Genomic DNA, 16817 nt, shown 5'->3' on the forward strand with positions numbered 1-16817 from the left:
GTGATTTCATGAAGGAAGTCTTGGTTTGGCTATTCCTTAAAGATAGGTGTGAATTCAATGGGTGGGAATGGGGTTAGAGAAGGGAGCGGGCAAGGAAGTAGAAAAAGTAAAAAAAGTCACTGAAGAGTACAATATGATCTGAGCATGGTGTCATGATGGAGAGATGATGAAGTCAGACAAGACCGGTAGCTGGGAGCAGACAAAGGGAGCTCCAATTAATACGGTGAAGAATTGGGTGGGCAATAGAGATCCATAAGAAGGTTTTCGTTATTTGTTTTTAAACCGTTTTATATTGTGAAATATACCACAAATTCAGGGAAGTACATAGAAGTGTTAACTAAAGAAATTGTCATCAAAGAAACACACAGGTCAAGAAACAGAACATTTGCTAGCACCTCAGAGGCCCCCTCTTCACGTGTTCTTCTAATCACTTCATCACTCCCTCAAAGGTAACCACTAATCTGACTTTTATGATTATGGTATCTTCACTTTTCTTTATAGTTTTACCACCTAGGCATGCGTTCCTCAAACATAGTTTAATTTTGCTGGTTTTGCAAACTTTGTGTAAGTGCAATGATGTAGTATATATTATTTTGCATCTAGTTTCTTACATTCAGTGTTGTATTTGTGAGCTTCATCCGTGATGCTGTGGGAGCTGTAATTCTCTTTTTTCTTTCTTTCCTTCTTTTTTTTTTTCTTTTTTTTTTTTGCTGTAGGGCATGTTTGTTCAACCCGCAGCCCATGGGCCACATATGGCCCAGAATGGCTTTGAATGTGGCCTAACACAAATTCGTAAACTTTCTTAAAACATTATGAGATTTTTTTGAGATTTTCTTTCAGCTCATCGGCTATTGTTAGTATATTTTATGTGTGGCCCAAGACAATCCTTCTTCCAATGTGGCCAAGGGAAGCCAAAAGATTGGACATCTCTGCTATTGAGTATTCCTTTGTGTGAATATACCACATTGATCCATTCCACTGCTGGCAGATATTTGGATTGTTTCGAGTTTGGGGCTACCATGAATAGTGTCGCCTTCTTGTGCCTGTCTCTTGATGCATGTATCGTCTCCTGATGAGAGGAGTGCTGCACTTCAGGCCAATCAGCATCACAGTAACACATAAAGATAGAGTAGCCTGCAGAGAGACTTGTGACCTGGAAACTCCTTTGGAGATCAGGAACCTAGCCAGGCATCCCCTAACTAGTCTTGAGGGTCCAACTTGGATTGTTGCCTCAGTTGGCAAAACTCACTAGGCAGAAAGTCTTCAGTTTCCATATGCAAATCAAAGTAGGAGTAGTTTCTCTTCTTCCCCCCCACCCCCCCGCTTTTAACATTGGACTGCAGGAGCAAGGAGTTGGTCCATGACTAACTCCATCACTGGTCCATTTATGACCTACTTTAATTTTTCATTCTATTTTTTGGTTAGTTTGAATACTGTAATAAGCAACTGCAAATCCACAGCCCCAAACAAAAGACAGGACCTTGGTAATGACCACAGTTAACTGTATGTTTCCCTCATCATTCCATCTTCTGGCCTCTCCCTACCTCGTGCAGAGGTATTTTTGAACATTACATAAAACCCTCAAAAAGGACTATTGACCCCAAGTAAGTATCCATTTGTGCTAGGCAAGTAGAAAAGAATATTGATTTCATTCTCTTTATGTCCTATTACTTCCAGGGAGGCAGACAAATGATAAAACGATAAGTTGTGTGAATCATGTGAACACACATTCTTCTGGGACAAAGCAATTGCAAAGTCTTTACAGTTTTTTTCATGTGTAACTACTCATTCCCTTTAGAGAGATTTCTAGCAAAAATATAGCTTATGCAACAACAGACTTCAAGATGATCCGGGCTATCTGAGAAACCTATTCCTTGATGATAAAATCGAATGGCAACATGAAGTTTAAATGTCTCTTTAGTATGTTTTGCTACCAAAATTGCTTAGTTTTCAATTTAACCATACATTTAATCCTTTGATGGACTGAGTAACGCCAGGACAGAGTGAAAGGAATTGGAGCATCATGAGTTTGAGAAAAGGACAATAAATCCAATATTGCAAAATTACAGTAGATGGTGCTAGATGGGTGCAAAAGACTCCAACAGCCATCTGGGCCACCTTCAAGATTTCTCCGGAGCTTAGCAGTTTAGAAAATGTGCAATTTAGATTTATCAATTCAGGAGAGGTACTCAGATAAAACAGTTGAATTAGTGAGATCAATGAATGCAGAACCCTATAATTAGACAATGTTAAGGTTTTTATGGAAATTAACAATGAAGACAACTTTAAAGCCGAGGTCAAATCGTCTATCTTTCTGGGCTGTTGGTGCCAATGTTAAATTACTAAAAGAATGATTTTCCATTCATTTAAAATAATGTCATTTGTAAAGTTAATTTTTAAACGAATTTGCTCTTGGTATTAGTTATTTATCATTTATACAGTATTTGTACACTTTGTAGGTTAGCTTTGAGATTTAAATGTCCTATATAGTGTATGCAAAGTGAATTACAAAACATTACCTAGTATAAATTATTCCACACATGTGAAGTATTATTATTTTTATTATTATTACCTAAAGTACTTATTAAATATTTGTGTTTATTACTTTTTTACAGCCACTTTGTCCTGGATATTCTTCTTATTATTCTTTTAGCTTTTCAGGTGAAACAACTGAGACATAAGATAATGAAGTGAATAATTTTGAATATGTATATATTCCCCTTGCAGCCACAGTACAAAATGACTTTCAATCAATGAACCAGAGATCAGGCAAGCACCTGTCCTTAATGAGAGGGTTATCTAGGGTTAACCCTAGATACAATGAAAATTAACAATGGGAGCAATTCCAAACCATCTCACTGTTGTCTCTCTATAACAGATGCTTCCCTCCCATGATCTGCTGAGCACTCGGTGGATGTGTTGGTCCTTGGCTTCCTTGGAGAAAGGAGCAACATGACAGCACTAACCACACTCAGGATGTGACTTATTAGAATTTGTCAGTGACTGCAGGAAAATGTTGGATCTGGCGTTAAGTAACCCTTTTTCTCTCCCCAGAGCCACATTCAGTTGAGGTTCATGTGTCGGACAGGGCGTGGAAGAAATTCCTTTTCTGAAAGGTAACCCCTATTGTCCAGCATCTGATATGTCCAGCCTAAAATATTCTCTTAAGTGCATATTCGCAAATCCTTGGAACTCCAAAGGCTTTTTCAGAGGCTGAAAGGTCAGGCGTTTAAGTGAATTCTCTATATTTATGAATCATGGCCTATTGATTGAATGTGTGAGACGTAGTTCTAATGTCTGTCTGCCTTACGTAAAAAGTTCTATGGACACGGATACTATCCACAATGAGGGGGTTTTAATGGTGTTTTGATTTTTACAGGACCTAGCACCTAAATCGTTAAATAAATATAATTAATATTAGTTTTTGTATTTAAAAATAATAGTCAAGTGAGTATTTCTTTTATTTATTTTCCAATATGTGTTTAGTATTTACTGTCCCAGAAAAATGTGCCTCATCCTTGCTGTGATCAATAGTCACAGTAGTCATGGTGGAAATGTCTTCTCCAATCACACTGTCAGTGCATGCAGAAACTAATATGCAATAGGTCTGTCCAGTAAGTATGAGGGGAAAAATCTATCTATATTTTTACTTTGATTATTTATTTATTTTGAGATGGAGTCTCACTCTGTCACCCAGGCTGGAGTGCAGTGGTGCGATCTCAGCTCACTTCAACCTCTGCCTCCCGGGTTCAAGTAATTTTCCTGCCTCAGCCTCCCAAGTAGCTGGGATTACAGGCTCCCGCCACCACACCCGGCTAATTTTTGTATTTTTAGTAGAGTTGAGGTTTCACCATGTTGGCTAGGCTGGTCTCAAACTCCGGACCTCAAGCAATACACCCACCTCAGCCTCCCATTGTGCTGGGATTACAGACTTGAGCCACCGCGCCCGGCCTAAAAATCTATATTTCCTAATGTCATAGAAGCTATTGCTGTAGTCGCCCGGCATCTGACTTTCAAATGTTAATAATTAGGCTGTGGGCCAGGCCTATTGCTCAGCAGCTAATGCACTGTGCATGCTACCGCGCAGGAGACCTCGGTCTGGTGCTAGCCGGAAGCTCTGCTGTCTTCCAGCAGGAGCGAGGAGTACTGTGGAGGTGACACTGGGCGCCTCAGAGGAGAGAGCTGCATGATGTATCACCACTCACCAGCCCTTGCCGGAGACCTGTTTAGAGTGAGATTACAGTCTCACAGAGCCTCTCATTTCTCCTGGTCACGGGGTTACAGAGCACTTTACAACTTGTGCTACAGGAAGGCAGGGAGGGATTTAAATGAGAGACTGGAAGAGACCGTCCATAAACCTCAGCCAGAGCAACCCTGACTCACAGTAAGTTTCTGCTTCCACTGGCTTAGAGATAACCAGATCAATGTTTTTAGAAAAATGTAAGCTTCAAACATGGAATGGAATATGAATTGACTATATTTCATCTGATCACAAATGTAACAGACTACTTGGGAAGCCTCTGAAATTCTGGCACTAAAATGGTTCTTTCTCAGAATTGGGGTATCTTTACTATTTATCTCTACGGAGTACCTACTAACACTAATGGGAGAACAACCCTAATAAGGTCAACAAAAATGTTCTTGTAATAGTGTTCATTAACAGCACTGCTAGGTGACTGCTTAAAATCGTTTCTGCTATAGTCTCTCCCGTAGATGAACTCATTTGCTTCATTTTTAACCATTGCTTGGAATTCTATGCTTTCCAAACCTTCATCTGTGTACCTTACCTTTAAGATGTGACTTAACAATTTTAATTCACAATTTCTGGGGCCAGGTTCAGCGCTTTTTGAACACTAATCTGCCAAAACATGAGATAATATTCCTTTCTTGAAATTGTTATCAGTATTACCATCCAAGGGCCCCCATCAGCTGCCCAGGTTCCTAACTTCATCACTTTGCTTTTTCTCCTCTCCTTTGCCTCCCACATACAATTTACCACAAAGTCAAGCGGTTTAGTCTTTTTTCTCCACAATATCTCCAATATGTATTTGTTAATCTCATAAATATTTATGAAGTGCTAGGAACAATGCTACAAATGGGAACAATGCCCTTCTGTGCTAGGGCTGCGCATGGGCTCTATTTATTTTCATGGTCATCACCTTGGACCATGTCCGTGGTGGACCAACGAATTCTTTGACAGTTCTCTCATTGAGAAATTTTATACATTTAATGAGATTATAAACCTTTTAAGGTATAGGCTCTATGATCTATACATGAATTGAATATATGACCCAGCACAGCTAACATTTGTTAGCCCACCAAAAATATTCATGTCAATTAGAACTTGACAGAATCCTGTCAGTGTTGATGTGATTCCTGAGAGTCTTCCCAAATATTTGAAAAGGCTTTTATCTCTAGAATCAGAAACTTTATTTATTTATTTACTGAGACAGGGTCTCGCTTTGTTGCCCAGGGTTGGCGTGCAGTGGTGCCATCTCAGCTCACTGCAGCCTCAAATTCCTGGGCTCAAGTGATCTTGCCACCTTAGCCCCCAAGTAGCTGGGACTACAGGCACCTGCCACCATGCCCAGCTAGTTTATTGTAATTTTTGTGGAGACAAAATTTCACCATGTTTCTCAGGCTGGTCGCGAACTCCTGAGCTAAAGCGATTCTCTTGCCTCAGCCTCCCAAAGTGCTGGTATTTCAGGCATGAGCCACTGTGCCCGGCTGAGAATCAGAAACTTTGTATTGAATTGTCTAAATTTCCCTTGAAAAAGCTTATTACAACTTTTTCTTATGATGGTTTATAAAAATTGTGATTTTTTTTTTCCTATAACATAAAGAAGTAAATATTTCCAAAGGCTTTCAGTGTATTTTAACAGATCAGATCTGTACGCCTGGTAGAGACCCCATAAATAGTTTGAACCTGCCATGTAAATTTCATTGGGCAGTGATAACTCATGTACTTAGATTAATTTTTTTAGCTTTATTGAGGTATAATTGCTGTACCAAAAATACGTACATGTAATGTATGCATCTTGAGTTTGGTCATGTCCTTCAATTTAAATGCTGATTTTAAGTTATCAATAAAACACTTAAACTCTACAAGTGCTTTGCAGTCATTCTGGATGGAATCTAACTAGCTTAATTTGAAATTTAGTGTAGCTGACAAAAAGCTATTAAGAGTAAAGCTGATGTGTCAAAGCATGGTAAGTTTAAAACTACATAAATATGCTACACAAACAAAAATAACGACCTTCCATTGTTCCGATAATTCTTATTTCTTCAGTAATTGCTTTAGGCCTTCACCCACCACTCAGTTGAGTAAAACAAAGCAAGTAAAAGCATGAGTGACATTCATTTTTTTTTTTTTTTTGACATGGGGTCTCACTCTGTCGCCCAGGCTGGAGTGTAGTGGGGTGATCTCAGCTCACTGCAACCTCTGTCTCCTGGGCTCAAGTGATCCTCCCACCTCAGCTCCCTGAGTAGCTGGAACCACAGGTACACACCACCATGTCTGGCTAAGTTTTGGTATTTTTTATAGAGATAGGGGTTTCACCATGTTGCCCAGGCTGTTCTCAAACTCCTGAGCTCAAGCGATCCACCCATCTCAGCCTCCCAAAGTGCTGGGATTACAGGCGTGAGCCACCATGCCCGCTTGACATTCATTTGTTTCTCAAAGCCATAAGCAATGTTGGCCCTGGTTATTATGTGTGCTTTATTTTTACAGACATTTAATAAAAACAAACAATTGAAGGAATATACATTGATCACTTTACCATGTAAAAGCTCTGTGCAGAAATTGTTTTTCCGTGATCTACTGAGGTGGAGGGGGAAGAAATATACATAAATAACCAGAAAATACTGCAAGATGTCAGTTGCAAAAATGAAATATAAAAATACAAGCATGATGCTTTAGGAAGACCAGGGTGGAAGAGATTAATTTCACTTAGGGGAAGGTGTGGATGGGGACAGGACTCAGAAAAGGAATCCTGAAGGAAATTACTTTTCTTCTAGGCATTGAGGAATAATTTCAATCAACATGAAGGGCAGAGGTGGAAGGGGAGGGACTGAAAGGAAGAATAATTCTGGTTGAGGGAACTGTATGAGTGATATACAGGGTAAATTTGAGGAATGGAGAAGGCAGGTTCCACTGTGGCTGCCACACAAAATACAAGGAATGGAGAAGGCAGGTTCCACTGTGGCTGCCACACAAAATACAAGGTGGATGGGGGAGAAAAAAAGTGTGAAAAAATAGACTGGGATGGACTTTAAAAAGACCTTCTAAGGTCTTTTAGTGATAGAAAGCCAGCGTTTTTTGAGCAGGAGAGTGACACTGCTACCAAATTTATTTTTTATTAAATTAGGTGTCAATAAAAGTATTTGAAATAACCCAAATGTTCAATACAGAAGATTGGTTGGAAATAGAATAGTATATTCCCATAATGGAATATTATGTCCCCACAAAAAAGAACAAAGGTGGTTTCTATACATAAATGCATCGCCATGATATGCCATTAAGAAAAAAGATACAACCTAACGTATTTTGCATGCTATCTTATATTTAAGAAAGGAAGAAAATACTAATAAATACACACAGACACACATTTTGCTTGTATTTGCCAAAAATGAAAAAAATAACTGAAGGACAAATGAAGAACTAATGAAAATATTTACCTATAGAGGAGAGGGGGAAAGCAGGGTGGAGGGCACAGAAATAGAAGTGAAATTTTTCTAAACATAACTCGTTATATTACTTTGACTGGAAATATAGATCCATTTTCTATAATTAAAAATAATTTAAACAGGAAGAATTTGGTGGCAAATATAGCAGGGAGACTGGAAGCAAGGATGACGCTTAGAAGGCCATTGCAAACCAGTCCGGTCAAGGAATGAGAAGTTTTCTGAACTACGTTACTGGTGGAAGGTGGTGGAGAAGAGGTGCAGACACTGGTGGTGGCAAAGGTATCGCTTCTAGATGCTGCTTGTCCAGGTCTATTGGAAGTGTCTGCCTGATTAAGGAGAATTCATGCAACTTTAGAGTTCACCCACAGGACAGCAGAAAGTAGTGGATGAGCCCCTACACCTGTATGAAGTAAGTAGTCTGGGAAGTGAAACTTACATTTTATTAAATATTGATTAATCCTTACTTGCCCAGCCCACACTAGCCAGGAGTGTGGACAGACAGGGGTGTGGGTAAAAATTGCTTTGATAATGGAAAGATAATGGAATGGCACTGAGCTCCCTAAACCTCACAGAGTTGCTAAAACCTTAAAGTTCATTCACCTCCCTCAGAATGACTCAGAGCCACTCAATTAGGTAGCAAATTAAACTTATCTCCTCTCCTTAGCTACTTAAGTTTTCCTGCTGCCACTACAGGTGCGGTCACTGGCTATGCTGTCATCCTTACCTTGTCCACCTAGAGTGTTCATCACCAGCTGTTTTTGCCCACTTGTCTCTCAGTCACTGTCCATTTTGATAAGACTGCTCCTAAGGCCACTAAAGCTGCCTCATTGCGTGACCTTACTCTGATTTCTCCTACTTCTCTTGGTGCAGAAGATTCCTGAGAAGGACATACCTGAGAAGCATCCACCAGAACTATACTCACACCACCCAACTGATCTGGACCTTCTGGAGAGGCAAAGGGCCTGCTCTAACCTGAGCAGTGGAGGAGATTTTGTCTTCTTTACATTGAGGAATTTTAATCCTAGAGCCAATGTTATTTAATACCAATTGTGATCACTTCTATGAAGGCTATTTTGAGGATCTGTCACAGGCAAGTGTGTGTGGCTTAAATGGGGCATTGGGTTATTTTTGTTCTTTGTATCATGATTCTCTATACTTACATATAAGTTATAATTTTTTTTGCCATCTATTCAATACTTAATCAATGTTTTAAAAATACTCAATTGACACTTCAGGAGAGGTGTTAAGTCTTATTCATGTGAGTTCAGGTTCAGCTCTAGCACTTACCAGCTGTGTGATTTTGGGCAAGTTACTTAACCTCCCTAAGCCTTGATTTTCTTATCTGTGAAATGGGAATGTCAAAACATTTACCTCATGGATGGTTGTGAGGATTAAATGAGAAAATGCATGTAAAGTACTTATCTCAGTAGTACTGTGTACAGAGTAAGTGCTTATAAATGTTCACTATAACTTAAAATATGATGATGGGAAATGATAGCATGGGAGAATACTCACGATTTGACATATGTATAGGTTATGTAATGATTACCACAGTCAGATTAACACATCCGTCACCACCCACGCTGTACATTAGATCCCCTGAACTTGTTCATCTTATAGATTGTAACCTGTGACCAACATGTCCCCATTCCCCCAACCTCCTACTCTGGTAACCACCATTCTACTCTTTGCCTCTATGTGTCCGACTTCTTTAGAGTCCACATGTAAGTGAGACCATGCAGTATTTGTCTTTCTATGTCTGATTATTTCACTTATCTTAATGTCCTCCAGGTTCATCCATGTTTTTGCAAATGGCAGGATTTCATTCTTTTTTATGGCTGAATAATATGATATATAAATATGAATATATGCTATATATACACAATGGAATATCTATACACATACACATATACATATATCAATCACATTTTCTTTATTCATTTGTCAATGGATACTTAGGTTGTTTCCATATATTGACTATTATGAATAATACTGCAATGAACACGGGGGTGCAGATGCCTGTTTGAGATACCAGTTTCATCTCCTTTGGATATATACCCAGAAGTGGGATTACTAGATCATATGGTAGTTCCATGTTTAATTTTTTGAGGAACCAGCATATTTTTTTCCATAATGGCTGTATTAATTTACATTCCTACCAACAGTATGCTAGGGTTTCCTTTTCTCCACATTCTCACCAACATTTGTTATATCTTGTCTTTTTTGCTACTGGCCATCCTAACAGCATGAGCTGATATATCACTTTGGTTTTGATTTGCATTTCCCTAATCATTAGTGATGTTGCACACCTTTACATATATATGTATAGGTCATTTGTGTGTTTTCTTTGGAAAAAATATCTATTCAGGTTCTTATCGCATTTGTGAATAGAGTTTTTTGTCTTTTTGCTATTGAATTATCCTTTCATGATAAAAACTCTCAACAAATTAGGCATAGAAGAAATGTACCTCAACATAATAAAGGCAATGTATGACAAACCCACAGCTAACATCATACTCAGTGGTGAAAAGCTGAAAGCTTTTCTTCTAAGATTAGAAATAATACAAGGGTGCTCACTTTCACTACTACTATTCAACATACTACTGGAAGTCTTAGCCAGAGAAGCTAGGTTAAGTAAATAAATGGCATTCAAATTTGAAAGGAAGAAATAAAATTGTCTGTTTGCAGATGACATGATCTTATATATAGAAAACCCTAAAGACTCAATTAAAAAACTATTCGAACTAATAAATTCAATAAAGTTGCAGGATACAACAACATACAGAAATCGGCTGTGTTTCTATACACTAACAATGAACTATCCAAAAAAGAAATTAAGAAAAATGATCCCTTTATAATAATATCAAAAAGAATAAAATACTTAGGAATAAATTTAATCAAGGAGGCAAAAGATCTGTATGCTGAAAACTATACAGCACTGATGAAGGAAATTATAGAAGACACAAATAAATGGAAATGTATCTCATGTTCATGAATTGAAAGAATTAATATTGATAAATTTTCTCACTACCCAAAGTGATCATTGAAAATACAGATTCAATGCAATCCCTATCAAAATTCAAATGGCATTTTTCATAGAAATGGAAAAAACAATTCTAATATTTGTATGAAATCCCAAAAGACCTAGAGTAGTGAAAACACTCTTTGGAAAGGAGAACAAAACTGGAGATATTGCATTCTCTAATTTCAAACTATATTACAAAGCTCTAGTAATCAAAAGAGTATGGTTCTGTTATAAAAAACAGACACACAGATCAATGGGGCAGACTAGAGACCAGAAATAAACCCACATGTAAAATAAGCTTTAACAAGGGTGGCAAGGATTGACATTGGAGAAAGGAAAGTCTCTTCAATAGTGTTGGAGAAACTGGATATTCACATGCAAAAGAATAAAATTGGACCCATGTCGGATATGTTATACAAAAATTAACTTGAATTGGATTAAAGTTGTCAACGCAAAATCTGAAACTGCAAAACTCCTTGAAGAAGACAGGAAAAAAGCTCCTTGACATTGATTGGCAAGCACTGGCAAGAATTTCTTGGCTATGAAACCAAAAGCGCTGGCAACAAAAGCGAAAATAAACAGTGGGACTACGACAAATTAAAAAGCTTTCACACAGCAAAGAAAACAATCAACAGAGTGAAGAGACCACCTATGTAATGGGAGAAAATATTTGCAAACCATATGCATGATAAGGTGTTAATATCCAAAATATTTGGGAAACTCATGCAACTCAATAGTAGAAAAAACAAATAAGTGATTTTTATTTCTCTTTTTATACTTACATATATTTTCCAAGTCTCCATCAGTCTATATAGTTACTTTCACAATTTGAAAAGGAAAACAAATGTTATCTTAAAGAATAAAAGAAGGTGAGAAAGAATGAAGCATCTAGATTTGGCAAATGAGAAGCAAGATGAGACTAGAGAGTTAAATAAAGCCAGATCATGTAGAGTATTGGAAGCTACCTTAGGGCTTTGAGATTGCATCTTTGAATAGCCATGAAAGCCCAGTCAAGGCTTTGACCATCGGTGGAGCAGGGCCAAGTCTGGATTTCTAAAAACTCATACTAGATTCAGGGTTTCCACAAAAGATGGTGAAGTAAAGGAATTTTTGTTACACTCTTTTGCTCCAACCCCACAGATCTGAACAAAGGAAAACAAAAGAAAATTCCATCCACAATGAAACTAAGAAATTACTACTACTACCCAAATAGTGATGAATATTTGCTAAGTACAGTGAAACTTGGACAGAGTGATGGGTTAATGCTGGGGGCTAACAAATAGCTTTCCGGATCTAAAGGAGACTGTAAATATCTATGCACATAAGTAAAGGCATGCCTTTAGATATAATGTTATAGATGTTATAATGTTATAGATGGGCTATGGGAGTGAGTGGGCCATGGTGGAATAGGGATTGTCACTGTACAGACCTTTTCCACCCTGAAGAAGTACAATGGAAGCAATGTTGAAGAAAATACACCATGGATATGCCATTTTTGTTTTCTCCAGCCCAAACTTCCTCTAGATGAGGCAGGGATGACAACAGCTTGCCATTAAAACTGCTGTTTACCAGAGTCAGAGAGCAAAGAAAAACAAAACCATATAAGACAAAAAACAGAAAGTCCATGAAAGAAAACAGTTCAGTAAGCTCAAAAGTTGAGCCAATAGATCTTCCAGGTTAATGATGCCCTCCCCTTAAGAGATGTGCCAATGCCGATGAAGATGTATACCACTCCCATGGAAAGACCTAGATTTGGGCATAGAGTTTTCTAAGCCATCATACCTGATTTAAAACCAAAGGCTACCACGGGATGCTCCCTTTTCTCTTCCTTGGTGTCACTTTTGTTTGTTTGCATTAAGTAAAATTTACCTGTAATAAAAGGTACAAATCTTGTGTACAGTTCAATAAATTCTGGCAAATGTATACACCTCTGTAACCACTATCCCAATCAAGAACATAATAGAACATTTCTATCACCCAAGAAAGCCTTTTTGTGCACCCTTGCAGTCAATCTCTAACTTCCCTTTTCTGCTTTCTTGCTATAGGCAATCACTGTTCTGATTTCTATCCACATCAAATAGTTTTGTCTTTTTTGAACTTCATATTAACATAATCAGAGAGTATACACTCTTTCCTGTTTGGCTTCTTTTGCTCAACATAATGTCTCTGAGATTCTATGTATGTGCAATTCATTGCTTTTTATTGCTGACTGATATTCCATTGTGTGAATATACCACAGTTTATTTATCCAGACTTCTGTTAATAGACATTTGGTTGGTCTCCAGTTTTTTGGTAATTATGAATAAAAGTGCTGTGAACATTCTTTCACAATTCTTTTTGTGGACATAAGTTTCCATTTCTCTTGAGTAAATTGAAGTGGAGTTAATGGTCATAGTATAGGTTTATAGTTTACTTTCTGAGAAGCTGACAGTTTTTCGAAGTGGTTGTACCATTTCACACTCCCACATCAATGCTGAATTTCAGTTTCTCCCCATCTTCACTGAACTTTAGTGTTATTAGACTTAAATTTTGACCATTTAGTGGGTGTGATGTGGTATCATATTGTGGTTTTAATTTGTATTTCTCTGATAACTGATGAAGTTGAACACCTTTTCATGTGCTTGTCGGTCATATATTTTCTTTCATGAAGTGTCTTTTTATTCATTTGTTCATTCATTTATTGATTTACTATAAATGACATAAAATTTTATGTCTTTACTTTGTACAATATATTGTTTTGAAGTGTATATGCATTGTGGAATAACTAAATATAGCAAATTAATACATGCATTACCTCACATAGTTTTCATTTGTATGGTGAGAACACTTTGCATCCATTCTCCTAGCATTTTTCAAAAATACAATATATTGCTAACTACAGTCACCAGCTTATAAAATAAATATCTTGAACTTATCCCTCCTATTCAACCAAATTTTATGTCCTTTGACCAACATTTCCCCAACCCCCTGTCAACCACCCCAGCCCCTGGTAACCATGATTCTTTTCAAGTATTTTATGCATTTTTAAATTGGAATTTTTGTCTTTTTATTATTAAAAGCATTCTTTAAGAATTCTGGTTACAAGTCTCTTGTGAGACATACATATTGTGGATATTTTCTCCCAGTTTTATAGCTGTTTATGGTGAGAAAAAAAGTTCATTTCCAGTTACTGTGTCATGGTGGGAATCAGAGATCCTCCTCACATTATTTATGTAGTGACCCTCTCCAGAACTTCCACCCTTTAAAGATGAGCAATATGAAGAAAGGGCCCTGCATGGCTTGTCTAGAGATATTAGCACCATCACCCCATGTGCCACCTGCAAAAAGAGAAAAAGAGAAGAAAATAAACATGTCGAAGGAAGAATGTACATCAGAAGAATCATCCTTGGAAACAGGCAAATGTCAGGAACTATAGGCCAGCACTGTTACACAGCAAAACTTTCTGCAATGATGGAAGTGTACAACTTCTAAGTTGTTCAACTTAGTAATTACCAGACACATATGGCTACTGAGCACTTGAGATGTGACCAGTGCAACTAAGGAACTGAAATTTTAATTGTATTTAATTTTAATTAATTTAAATGCATTTAATTTTAATTAATTTAATTTGGGCTAGTGGCTACCAACTGGATAGTGCTGCTCTGTACTCTCATTTTATACTGTCACATGGACTCCTTGGGGGATCAAAAAGGAGACATTCAGACCATCAATTCAGAGAGGGGAGATTTGCTTTTTACCGAGCTTCGGAACATACCAAAAAGCCACTTTTATCAAATCAATATGATATTGACATAAGAAAAGACAAAGTAATCAGTGAAAAAAGAGTAGAGAATCAAGAATTATATCCCAGTATATATGAGAAATTAATAAGTGACAACTGTCATAGTTGAAACCCATTTTGGGGAAAAGTAAGAATTTGTTAAAATAACTGGTATATTGTAATTGGATGTCCATCTTGAAAAACATAAAAATGGACTCCATCTTCCATGAAATAAAATATTAATTTCAGAAGATATAAAAAGGCAAATGTAAATTAAACAACTAGAATCTTTAGAGAAAATTAGGAGACTGTGTACAATCTAGGGTCAGGGGAACCCTCTTGACCAAGGTTAAAAACACAGAAGCTATAAAGGAAAAGATAGACATATTTGGCTATACATGTGCAGAAATGTATGTAGGTTGTAAGGACAGTTGTTGATGGTAGAAGTGGATTGCTCTACTCTGTCTGGGACAGGGACCTCAGTGGTGGGGCCTCTAGAATGAGGCTTTCCACTGAGGGGCTCGTAGATTCTATTACCATTTTTTCCTTTTGAAATAGTCTATAGTATGCCATTCTCACCATTGTACAGTCGTGCATCACTTAACATTGAGAATACATTCTGAGAAATGCATTTTTAGGCAATTTCATCATTGTGCGACTATCATGTTGTGTACTTAACCAAACCTAGATGGTATAGCCTACTACACACCTAAGCTATATAGTGTAGCCTGTTGCTCCTAAGCTACAAACCTCTACAGCATGTAACTGTACTGAATACTGCAGGCAGTTGTAACCCAATGGTAAGCATTTATGTATCTAAACATAGAAAAGGTATAGTAAATACATGGTATAAAAGATTTAAAAAATAGTACACCTGTATAGGGTGCTTACCATCAATGGAGCTTGCAGGACTGGAAGTTGCTCTGAGTGAGTGGTGAGTCAATGTGAAGGCCTAGGACATTACTGGACACTACTGTAGAGTTTATAAATCCTGTCCACTTAGGCCACACTAAATTTATTTTTTAAATATTTCTTTCTTCAATAATAAGTGAACATTAGGCCGGGTGTGGTGGCTCATGCCTGTAATCCCAGCACTTTGGGAGGCTGAGGTGGGCGGATCACCTGAGGTCAGGAGTTCGAGACCAGCCTGACCAACATGGAGAAACCTTGTCTCCACTAAAAATACAAAATTAGCCAGGTGTGGTGGCACATGCCTGTAATTCCAGCTGCTCAAGAGACTGAGGCAGGAGAATCACTTGAACCCAGGAGCCAGAGGTTGCGGTGAGCCGAGATCACGTCATTGGATTCCAGCCTGGGCAACAAGAATGAAACCCCGTCTCAAAAAATAAATAAGTAAATAAAAAAGTTAACATTAGCTAACTGTAACCTTTTTATCTTATAAACATTTTAATTTTTCAATTTTTGGACTATTTCATAATAACACAGCTTAAAACACAAACACACTGTATGACTGTACAAAAATATTTTCTTGCTTTATATCTTTATTCTGTGTTTCTATTTTAAAATTATTTATTTATTTTTCTACTTTTAAAACTTTTTCGTTAAAAATGAAGACACTCGTACATACGTTAGCCTAGGCCTACACAGGGTCAGGACCATGAATATCACTGTCTTCCACTTCTACATCTGGTCCCACTGAAAGGTCTTCAGGGGCGATAACATGCATAGAGCTGTCATCTCCTATGATAACAATGCCTTCTTCTGGAATACCTCCTGAAGGACCTGTGTGAGGCTGTTTTAAGGTTAACTTTTTTTTTATAATCTGTAAAAGGAATACACTCCAAAATAACAATAAAAAGTATAGCACAGTAAAAACTGTACTAACCAGTAACATAGTTGTGAATTATCATTATCAAGTATTATGTACTGTACATAATTGTATGTGCTAGACTTTTATACGACAGGCAGTGCAGTACATTTGTTTACAGCAGCATCACCACAAACATGAGTAATAAATACATTGTGCTATGATGTTATGATGGCTATGAAGTCACTAGGCGATAGGAATTTTTTAGCTCCATTATAATTTTGAGACCATCATCGTATATGTGGTTCTTTGTTGACGGAAACATTGTTATGCAGCACATGACTGTACTTTAGAAGCAGGTAACTTGTTTTCTAGTTTCACAGGTCCATAGATAAAGAGGAATTTTGCCCCAGGATAGGCCATACTGATTCTTACACCTGATTTAGATAATGAGATTTAGAACTTTTTGAGATTTTGAAGCTTTTTAGGCGATGAGATTTTGGATTTAGAGTTAATACTGGAATGGGGTAAGACTTTGGGGGAGGTATTTTGCATGTAGAATGAATGTAGATTTTTTT

Source organism: Macaca thibetana, chromosome X (assembly GCF_024542745.1).
Source record: "Macaca thibetana thibetana isolate TM-01 chromosome X, ASM2454274v1, whole genome shotgun sequence".
Classification (NCBI taxonomy): Eukaryota; Metazoa; Chordata; class Mammalia; order Primates; family Cercopithecidae; genus Macaca; species Macaca thibetana.